Source organism: Sciurus vulgaris (genome assembly GCF_902686455.1).
Source record: "Sciurus vulgaris genome assembly, contig: HiC_scaffold_439_arrow_ctg1, whole genome shotgun sequence".
Taxonomy (NCBI): Eukaryota; Metazoa; Chordata; class Mammalia; order Rodentia; family Sciuridae; genus Sciurus; species Sciurus vulgaris.
This window is the reverse complement of record NW_027632599.1, coordinates 36,714-47,281: the sequence shown is the minus strand read 5'-3', so window position 1 is coordinate 47,281 and position 10,568 is coordinate 36,714. Positions and strand designations below refer to the sequence as shown.

At 35.9% G+C, this 10,568-nt stretch overlaps 2 pseudogenes across 2 annotated transcripts; one reads left to right on the top strand and one right to left on the bottom strand.

The window, feature by feature from the left end:
- Positions 1 to 550: 550 nt before the first annotated feature.
- On the top strand, positions 551 to 5,624 carry LOC306652670 (PRELI domain containing protein 3B-like; annotated as a pseudogene). The gene is made up of 2 exons: positions 551 to 703; positions 4,953 to 5,624. The product of its transcript is annotated as a PRELI domain containing protein 3B-like (transcript).
- A 741-nt stretch (positions 5,625 to 6,365) lies between these two features.
- LOC306652669 (AP-1 complex subunit sigma-2-like) lies at positions 6,366 to 7,093 on the bottom strand (annotated as a pseudogene). Its single transcript has one exon. The product of its transcript is annotated as an AP-1 complex subunit sigma-2-like (transcript).
- Positions 7,094 to 10,568: the final 3,475 nt, after the last annotated feature.

Below are 10,568 nucleotides of genomic sequence, written 5' to 3'. Positions count from 1 at the left end.
TTCCAGTAAGAAAAAGAAAGAAAAAAGGAAGTGAAGAAAAAGAAAGTAAAAATGAACAATAAGTTAGCTCAGGAGGAAGCAAGGTTCCTGTAGACCACGGCTCTTCTCCTGCAGGAAAATTATATGGGGATTTGATTATGATAATCATCCCACCAGTCAATCACCAGCATCTGGGAAGACCCGGCTGCAGGCACATACCTGCCAGATAGTATTTGAGGCAGGGCATGAGGATGCCCTGTGAAGATAAGAATGGTGGCAAAGAATATCTTTCACTGACCTGCTCTCCACTTGAATGGCCAGTAGGACTGAGGGGTACTGCCCCAGAGGAGGGCTCAGATCTGTAGCCTCCAGACACTGCCCAGAGTCCCCATCTGCTAGCTCCTGTTCCTGCCACAGCCAGTCCCGTGGTTCCAACAGTCTCCCTCCCCCAGTTTCCCTCCCTAGGTTCCTGATGCCACTGCACACTCACCATTTCCTGGTGCCTAGGACACAGGCTTTTCCCTAGGGATCTTCAGCACCTGCACAGTAAAGTAAACCGAGAATCCAAGGGATGAGGGTGAAGCCTGTAGCCAAATGGCAAAAATGGCTGACTCAAAAGGAAAAGACCCCAGGCCAGATTGTGGAAACCAGCCCCCCCTCCCTGCTCTCACTAACTGCTCCTGATTGGACAGGGCTTCAGACCGCACCCCCTGAGTCTGAGTCAGTGAGTCTTTTTTTTTTTTTTTTTGAGTGACAGGGAGTATTATCCAATCCAGTCATTAATAAAGAAAGAATGACAGTTTGTTGGTTGCAGCTTTTTTTTTTTTCTTTTTTTTTTTCTTTTGAAGTCAGGAAATTGCACCTCGGAGTCTCAGGCTCCTTCTGTTTTAAGGCAAGATTTTCTTCCCGAAGTGGAATCTAGCTCAGTCAGCAGAACATTTGCTTTTAACATTGCACATAAGGTCATTTCATTTTATGGGTTATATCCTGCTTATCAATCATGAATGAAATTAATATAATGAAAATTACTATAAAATTCCATTTGACTTTTCTGCTTTCTGTTCTTGTTCAGGAGTCACACTGAACTTTGAACTGGGAAGTAACCCCCTAAAGCAACAATGTCCAATGCAAACAACATGGAAGGCACAAGGATAATTAAAATATTTCTAGTATTCACATTAATAACATAAAAAGAAACAGTTAAAATTAATATAAATAATATAACCTGGCACATCCAGAATATTATCTGTGTCTAATAAAATACTGCTAATAATTATTTGTGTTTTGGGAACTACACCCTCAAGTTTGACTCTATCATAACTCAGTTCACAGAAGCTATATTCCAGATTTGAGAGCTATGAGTCCCCTGATGTCAGGGACTTAAAGGGCCTGTTCTCTTTATATGCTAGAGTTGATGGATACAGTCTTCTACTAATATTTCTCCTCAGACTCCATAAGTAGGAGAGATAGTGTCCTGAGTGGGAACAGGAACCTCCAACCAGGAAGTGTCCAAAAGTAGATCATTATTTCCCACTTCACACTAGTCATAGGTTCTTTCCCAGATATCAGACAGCATAAAAATGAAGGTGGGGGAGCCCAGGAGATTAAAATCACATAGACTGCAATCTTCCACAGCCTTGACACTATTGTTTAAATACATTAAATGCAAACATTTGTCAATTTGGACTTAGACCTGAAGGCCAGGCATAATATGTTTCTTCTGGTGGATAAACTTCCACAACTAATAAGCAGGTGGGCTGGGAATCATGATGAACTGTGTCTGACTCCAAAGCCAAAATGCCTCCATCATATCACAAGGCTTTTTCAATGTCTTATCATCAAAAAAGCAGGATTTTTCTGGTTATGCTCCAGGCATCCCTTTTAGCATCTCATGATCTTTTAGAAATATCTCTTTTATAATACCTTTTAGCATATTGCTTTTGGTCTGTAATATCTGCTGATTGCATGAGAGATCCAATATATTTATTAATTTGACATTGGTTTAAGATATTTTGGTAGATTTTAAAATGTACGAAATAGAAAAGGATAAATATGATCATATTCAATTGTGTTATATGTACAGTGAACCCAGTTTTGATTTTTAATAATGAAATGTTTTAATTTAATTGCAAAATATATACATTTTTCTTGTGACATGTGTAAAATGTATGGATAAACTTGTGACAAATAAGGTATCTGTTAGGGTGTGTGTGTGTGTGTGTATGTGTGAGTGTGTGCGTGCAGGTGAAGTGCTCGATGGCTCATTGTGCATGCTTGGGATAGAGGAGGAAATACTACTTTCTCAATAGGGGGTTACTACTTACAAGGAATCTTGCCTGATATTCAAGAAAAGGCATCTGCTTTCACATGAACAACTGGACTTGGACTGAAAAACTTTTGGTAGTCTGGCCAAATTCATTGACAGAGAGACTGTAGCACAAGAATCAGGCCCAAATTATTATTTCCCTTGCCCCCAGGTTTTAATATGCCATGTGTCTTCCTCTCCCCCCTTCCTTTTTTTTCTCTTTTTCCCTTCCTCACCTACTATAAAACAATCACTGTTCTTGAAGCACTGGGGCCAAGTAAGGAACAAGAAAAGACCCAGAGCCTTTCTGATTAGCATTGGTGATCTATACCAGGGTTCCTGATCTTCAGCATGATTAATGTGAGAGACCAGATGCTTCTTTGTGTTGAGGGACTTCCCTGTTTATGATGATGTGTTTAGTAACATCCATGGTCCCTGCCTAATAGATAACCAGGCACCGAAACCTGCAATTTTTGATAGTTAAAAATGTACATAGAAAGACGCAATGTCCCCTTGGTGTGACCACTGCCCTGACTGACAACTGAGGCAGACAGCTAAGTTTACACCTGCAGTGGAGTTTGCATAGATGTCTCTGTGACTACATGAGGTCTGCTCAGGAATCTGCTTCTGCTCACAGAGTCTGGATTAGCAGGTCTTGCACTGGGTTTTAGTATACATCTGTTGTGAAACAGTTATTGACCAAAGGCTATCAAATAAAACCCTGGTCAAGAGAGGCTCCATCTTAATACCATGTTGGATTATCATGGAGACCTTTCAGTGACAGCAAAATCCATAAGTCAGCAGAGGTATCTGAGAATAATTTAAAGAGTAAAATGGTCTTCTCTGTTATTCTCTTTCAGCCTGTCCTTCACCTTGAAATAACTCCACAGTGAGAGGATGAGCCTATTGGTGACAGGCCTGCACCCTACAGTTTTTTCTTTGTACGTAAAATTCCAAGTCTTCCTGTGTCACTGTAGTCCCTAAATAGGAGGCAAAAAGTGTAAATGGCTTTATTTGTGACTGAAGAAGGAGTGAGCCTCAGCTTTTGCCAAATTTACCCCAACATTTGTTAAAGGCATATGTATCTGCTTCCCAAAACATCTCACAGAATGGTACCATCTGATTCTGGAATCCAGCACAGAAGTTACTCTCAACACCCCTGCTTGTCCACCCCCCTGTTGAGCTGAGGTTCTTTCTCTGTTCCTCTGTACAGTATTGATAGGTAAATTAATAAAACTGTTATGATTCAGATATGAAGTGTCTCCCAAAAGCTCACGTGAGAGAATATGCAAGAGGTGAAATGATTGGGATATGAGAATCTTACCCTAATGAGTTAATCCTCTTGAATAAAATATCTGGGTTTTGTTTATGAACACTTCTTCCCTATTCTCTCATAATGTAGGGGGCATTCAAAAATGTGGGATAGGGAGTTCTACCAGCAATCTCCCTGTGAGTGCATATACACATTTCATTCTTTGCTATCAGACCGAGGTTTTGTGTCTCCCTTTCCTCCATGGCAATTCTCAAGGAGCTAACTGCTTCTCTGGTGTTCTCTCACTGCTCCCTGCAGATAAGCTTTATTGCAGTAATTATACTGTTCTGTAGATGTCATTCTCAGTTTGCTTATATACTCTGCAAGGTTGTGGCTTCTGAGGGAGGATAGAATAAGTCATTCTTCTATATGAGTTCATTGCTGAGTGAAATATATAAGTGCTGTCTGTTTAGCTAAATATTTCCCAAGGATAAGATCAAAAATGTTAGATTGGGACCACAGTGCTAGACAGTAGAATAATGAGTTTCAGATATTATTAGATTCAGTTGTAGCAGAAGTATAAAATGTTCAAGTATTCCACATAAATAAGGAGAGGGAGAAAAATAATAACAGAAACATAAAAACCTGCTTTTAAGCTAGTCTACAAGGAAGTAACTTTGATAGTTACCATTATATTAATTTTTACATAAAATACTTTTATTTTAGACATGAAATAAATCTATTTCAGGATCTGCTAATTTACAGCAAGCAACTGTATACAGATAACAAAAGTAACAACTTGCTATCAATCAGCATATAGCATTCAAAGCAAACGGGCATGAGAAAATGCATATTTGTGCAGCATTGAAACCATATGAACAATATACTGCAGGGTAGGGGAGGGATGGAGGGAAAAACTGTATATGAAACATTAGAGTTCCCCAATGCTTTAAATGTGGTGCACTACAGCAAGAATGATAAGAATAGAAATAACTGATCTATATATCTACCTAATACAAAGTTTGCTCCTAGGTCTTTCAGTGGTAAACCAGTTGAGTATCTTCTGTAATGACAACTTACTGAACTCATCCTTAAAAACTCCCTAAATATAAATAATGAATAATCTGGTACTTTTCCTTTTACAATAAATTATGCTTACAAGTTTTATTATAAGCATATACAGTACTGATCAATGTTAAAATTTTTTGTATTTAGAAACATAAAACTATAGTTAATAAAATATTAAATATTTATATAACACAACCTATTAGGAAACCTTTAGCTAGGAAAATACAAACATTTAAGTGATCTCAATTTGGGATATTCTCTCATGGGGCCTGATGGCTTCTGCACACTATATGGCCCACTGGGTGCAAGTTGGGTGGGACAGTGCCTGGGTGACTCAATGTCCTCCAGCATAGCTGGTACAGGGCTTGGGCTGTCTGCACCAGGAAACTTTGGACCTTGGAGCATGTCTTCAACCACCCCTATGAAACAATTATTTCAGCTGCAATGCACAAATATCCAAACCCTATGAACGTCAATGTAGTTGGAGTTGATATGCTGGACAGACATATAGATCCCTCTGGAAAGCTGTGCAGCCACAGACTTCTCATGGTACAGTTGGGAATTCCTTCCTTCCCTGAAGTCTCTTATTGGTGCAGCAAGAATCAAAACAACTGCAAGAATATTCTGTAGTTGATCCTGTAGAGAAAACAATGGAACTTAAAACTACTAATATTCCTTTACAAATATTTCAGGGGATGAGAGACTTACATAAAAATTACATCTTTAATACACAGAAAAGACAGTTCTGATTCAGGAAGCCATCATCTCTGTGCAGGGAGTCAGCCTTAGTTACCTGGAAGGGCTGATGGCAAGCATGATATCTTCCAATGCTGGTAAAGTCTAAGAAGGAATGGAATGGGTAATATATAAATTAAATGCTGAGATCAAAGAGTTGACAGCTTTGGCAAGAAGAAGCATAAGAATACTGATGGTGGTGGCAGCATTTGTAGAGAAAAGAAAAAGTCAAGATATATCAGGTCCCTAGGTCTCTCCAAGCAGACAATGTATTTTTTTGTCATTAAAAACTAAAACAATATTTTAGGTAGAATTTTAAAAATAATCTGAAGTAAGACTATATGACTTGTTTGTAATGTAAAAAACAATCCAAAAAATGTATTTTATTTAAAAATATAGGGCTGGGGATATAGCTCAGTTTGTAGAGTACTTGCCTGTGAAGCACAAGGCCATGGGTTCAATCCCTAGTATGACAAAAAAAAAAAAAAAAAAAAGAAAAAAAATACACACACACACACACATACATACATATAAACATTTAGGTATTGAAATAGTCTTAGAATTTTTGGATTATACAAATAATATCAGTATTGATATACGGAAAGGGGTATCACTGAGCAATATATAGTACAGAAGAGACATTTCTGACACAGATTTCTGATAGTTCTTAAAGATATTGATCAATATCATTATTCAGCACAAATGTGATTCAATAATTGTGGCTCTACAAAATTTCTTAACTGAATGTTTCAATCTTAAATATTGTATACTGGTACATATAAATTTTACTTTCTTTTATTATCTCCACATACCCTTTTATGTAATACATTAGAACATTCTAACTCAGTCTGCAAGACAATTCCACTATAGTTTTGCTTTTCTTTTTTATTCCCCTTCATCAGTTGAAGACCGAAGTACATGAAATATTATGGCATTGCTTATTTTAACAGAGTACTTCAGTCAGTCTCTTTGGTAAACAATAATGAATGCTATATTTTCACTTATAAAATAATTATAGATGCTTCATTAATTGTAACATGCATGTGTTAAAGATGAACTATTATTCAAAACATTCACATCATACTCTGTCAAAAGAATTTAAATCATTTGTGAACAAGTTATATCAAGATCATATATAGAATGATATAATACAGGAAAGAGAAATTCAAAAAAGAAAAACATACAATTGTAATGGTATTAGTTCTGAAATAGTCTATTATTATTTAACAAGATAGTCACCAAGCTGAGGATATTTTCTTTCATAAGTATATCAGCTCTCTATTTTCTCTGTGAAATTCATCATGTTTGATAAGTAGTCACTTAAGGCATAAGGACATTAAAATATTCATGCTGTGGCTCTTATAGTAGATCAGCCTGCTCCACTGCTTTAAGAATATTTTTGGATGTTTCCCAAATTTTACCTACCAAAAGAAACTCATCCAAAATAATATAGGCCTTCTCAAAATGAAAGATATCAAATTCACACACACACACACTGCCAAAATACTTGATGCATAATTACACATAACAATGGATTATTTCCAGGGAAATTACTTCATTGTTCTGATCTCCAGTAGCACAGAATAAAAGAGACTAGCATATTTTTTTGCAAACCACTGAAGGAAACTGAACATTTTAGGTTTCCTTGATAATTAGACTGGATAAATTCTTATGATTTTTTTCTTCTCTTTGTCTGACAGTGGGACATATCATTTCTGCAGTCTAAACTTTCCCTGATAACTGAAAAACAACATAAATTTTATGGCATCTGCTGGCCACAGATATGGAGGAGCTCAGCAAGGGTGACTGAGGGGAAACCCCTTTTGCCTTACCAAGGAAGAGGAGATGTGTTCCTGAGGGGAGGCAGATTTCAAGAGCTGGAACATTTGGCACAGTGAATTGCAATAAAAATGAGGATGGGTTTATGTGGGAAATATATCTAATTAGAAAAACAGGAAGAAGTAAGAAAGAAGGACAGGGCATTGGGATTTTATAGCATAGTACCAAAAAGTTTTGGGTATCATATGTGTTTAATTTCCACAAGAAGTTTCATGGATTTTTATGCCATTTGAATATAAAAAGAGAGCTGTATAAACTTACTTCTTAGTGTTGCTGACCCTCTTCTTTCCTATTCCTAGCACATAAGCAGAAACAACAAGTGCGAACTCTGGACAAAGGAACAAAAGAAATCCTACCCAAAGGAATTAAAGAATGATTAAATCAGGTCATAGCACTGGACTGGGCTGGGCATAGGTTTTCTTTCATCATTTTTATGAAGACAGGCCCCAGGGTGGAGGAGTAAAAATATCTTAACATAAACCTGTGGTCTGGCTACATGCAGATGTACAAAACAGATACATTTCCTAGGTAACACAAAGTGAGGAGTAATGAAGAAAGGAGAAAACCTGAGAGTGGGGAACCCCAGTTTTGTGGATACCTTCTCTGGCTAACATCTGATTGTAAACAAATTTAAGCTAACAGAACTGAGATCTGAAGATTCATGAAGACAGAGTTTCTGATGATTGACCTAATGACAATTTAAATAATTTATAATGTTTAAGGCTAGATCATGAAAAGAATATAGCAAAGTTGTCTGTGCATGTGTGGGGGATGTGTATAAAGCAGGTGATCCATGGAACTGGACATTGCCTTATAAAAACAAACACTGCCCAGTCAATGTGAAGTTACCATTTGAGTTTTGTCATTAATAATTTCAAACTGCCCTCCTGTTGTATGATTTTCTCTAGAAGTGCTAAAAGTTCACCCAAAGGAGGGATGTTATCAGCATAGAGTGAAGTAATAAGAATCAAGAAAGCTGAGGTTAAGGAAAACCCAATAGCTAAAAGATTCTCAGTCAAGCTCCATCAGACCTTTAAAGAATAACTAATGCCAATTCTTCTCCAATGATTCCATGAAACAGAGCAGCAGAAAACACTGTCAAATTTATACTATGAAGCAAGTACCACCCTGATACCAAAACCAAAGGAAACAAAACTTCAGAACAATATTCCTGATAAGATGTAAAAATGTTTGATAAATTCTTGTTGAATGACATTGCAAAACATTAAGAAGGTAATGCACCATGATCAAGTGAGTTTCATCCAAGGTATGCAAGGTTTCTAAAAAATATATGCCAGTCAGTAAATGTTATTCCTTTTCTGGCTCATACACAGGTAATGGTAGGTAGGTTGTGGTGGTGAGGCCTGAGGCAGAACAATATTCTTTAAGAGGACATCTTCTTCAACATGACTAACCTGTGTTGGCTTTCTGTTCATTACACCATTGGAAGTCATTGGGGGTTAATGTGGTTCAGCACAGACTGAAGAAATCAAGATTCTTGCTGAAATCAGCAAAAGTATATGAAACTTAGAAAACTTTTTAAGAATTATTGTTACTTAGAAGCTGGTGTAATGGTGTGGACCTTTAATTCCAGCAACTGAGGAAGTTGAAGCAGGAGGATTTCATGTTCAAAGTTAGACATGGCAATTTACCAAGACCATGTCTCAAAATAAAACATGAAAGGGGAGGCACAAGTTGGTGGATTACAGTAAGATAGCATATCTCCTAGTTCAGCTATCCAGAACTCAAGCAGTGATAATACTGTTTCTACCTGAGGCTTAAAGTGAAAAATCCTGAGACTGGAGGGGCAGTCTGTCCTAGCTGAATCAGAGACTCTTTGACTCATTAAATGCATCTAAAAACAAAAGGACCCAAATGTACAGAATTACAAGAGACCCACACAACGACAAGTTATTATGAAAATCCTTAACATACAGAATAAGAATAGAATTTTAAAGAATTTCAGACAAAATGACAGGTAACATTTAGAGGGAAACAAATCTGATCTTAGTTTTTTCTCAACTCAGATCCTCAATGATAGAAGGTCTTGAAATACTATGTACAAAGCTTTGAAAGAAAAGTGATGCCAACCAAGGATACTATTTACAGAATAATTAAGTTTCAGAATTTACAATGAAAAAAAAAAACCCATCCATATTAAACAAAAATTAAAAGCACTGACAACTAGAAAACCTACACTACAAAACAGACAATAAGCTATTTCATGAAAAAGAAGTGAAAACCAGTGAAGGGAAGAACAACACTAGAAGAATAGTTAATCAAAGGAGAAACTAATTCAGATATAAAACCAGAAATAACTCAAATAACAGAAAATAAAATCATATCTCAATAATAACATTGAATTTAAATGGTATAAATCATCAGTTAAAAGACATAGACTGATTGGATTCAAAACCAAGACCCCAAAATATGCTGTCTCCAATAGGCTTTCCTCATAGGAAAATACTAAAGGTAAAATGATGGAAAAATATTATTTACATGGAACTGTTATACAAGGAGGGTTTTATATATTTTATATATATATACATATATATGTATATATACATATATATACATATATACATATGTATATATATATCCTTACATCAAATGAAGTGGACTCAAAGCCAAAGTTAATCAAAAGGAATGAAGAAGTTCATTTCATTATTCTCCTGGGAATTAGACATCAACAGGACATACCAATTACAAATATTTATGCCTTAAACAATGGAGCATCTACATACATCAAACAAATTCTTCACCATCAAGAATTAAACAGACCACAACACAATAATACTGGGTGACTTTAATGCATATCTATCACCAATTGATAGATCTTCCAAACAAAACCTAAAAAAGCTTTGGAAATAAAAAATATAATTAATAATCTAGACATAACCAACATATATTGAATATTTCATATATCAATGACTGGATACACTTTTTTCTCAGAAACACATGAATCCTTCCCTAAAATAGACCATATTTTAGGCCACAAAACAACTCTTTGTAAACACAAAAAATTAGAAATAATATCTTGCATTATATCAGATAATAATAAAGTGAAATTAGAAATCAATGATAAAATAAAAAATAAAACATACCCTAACAAGTGGATAATGAATAATAATGAATGGCTAATGGAATACTGAAGAAATCAGAGATGAAGTTAAAAAATTACTTAGAGGTAATTGAGAATAGTGATGCAACATACCAAAATCTCTGGGACACTATGAGGGCAGTTCTAAGAGGAAAGATTATCACACTTAGCTCATTCGATAAAAGAATAAAAAATCACCAAGTAATTAATGTAACATTACATCTAAAAGTCCAAGAAAAAGAACAAATCAACTCCCAAAACAGTAGAAGAGAGGAAATAATTTAAATCAG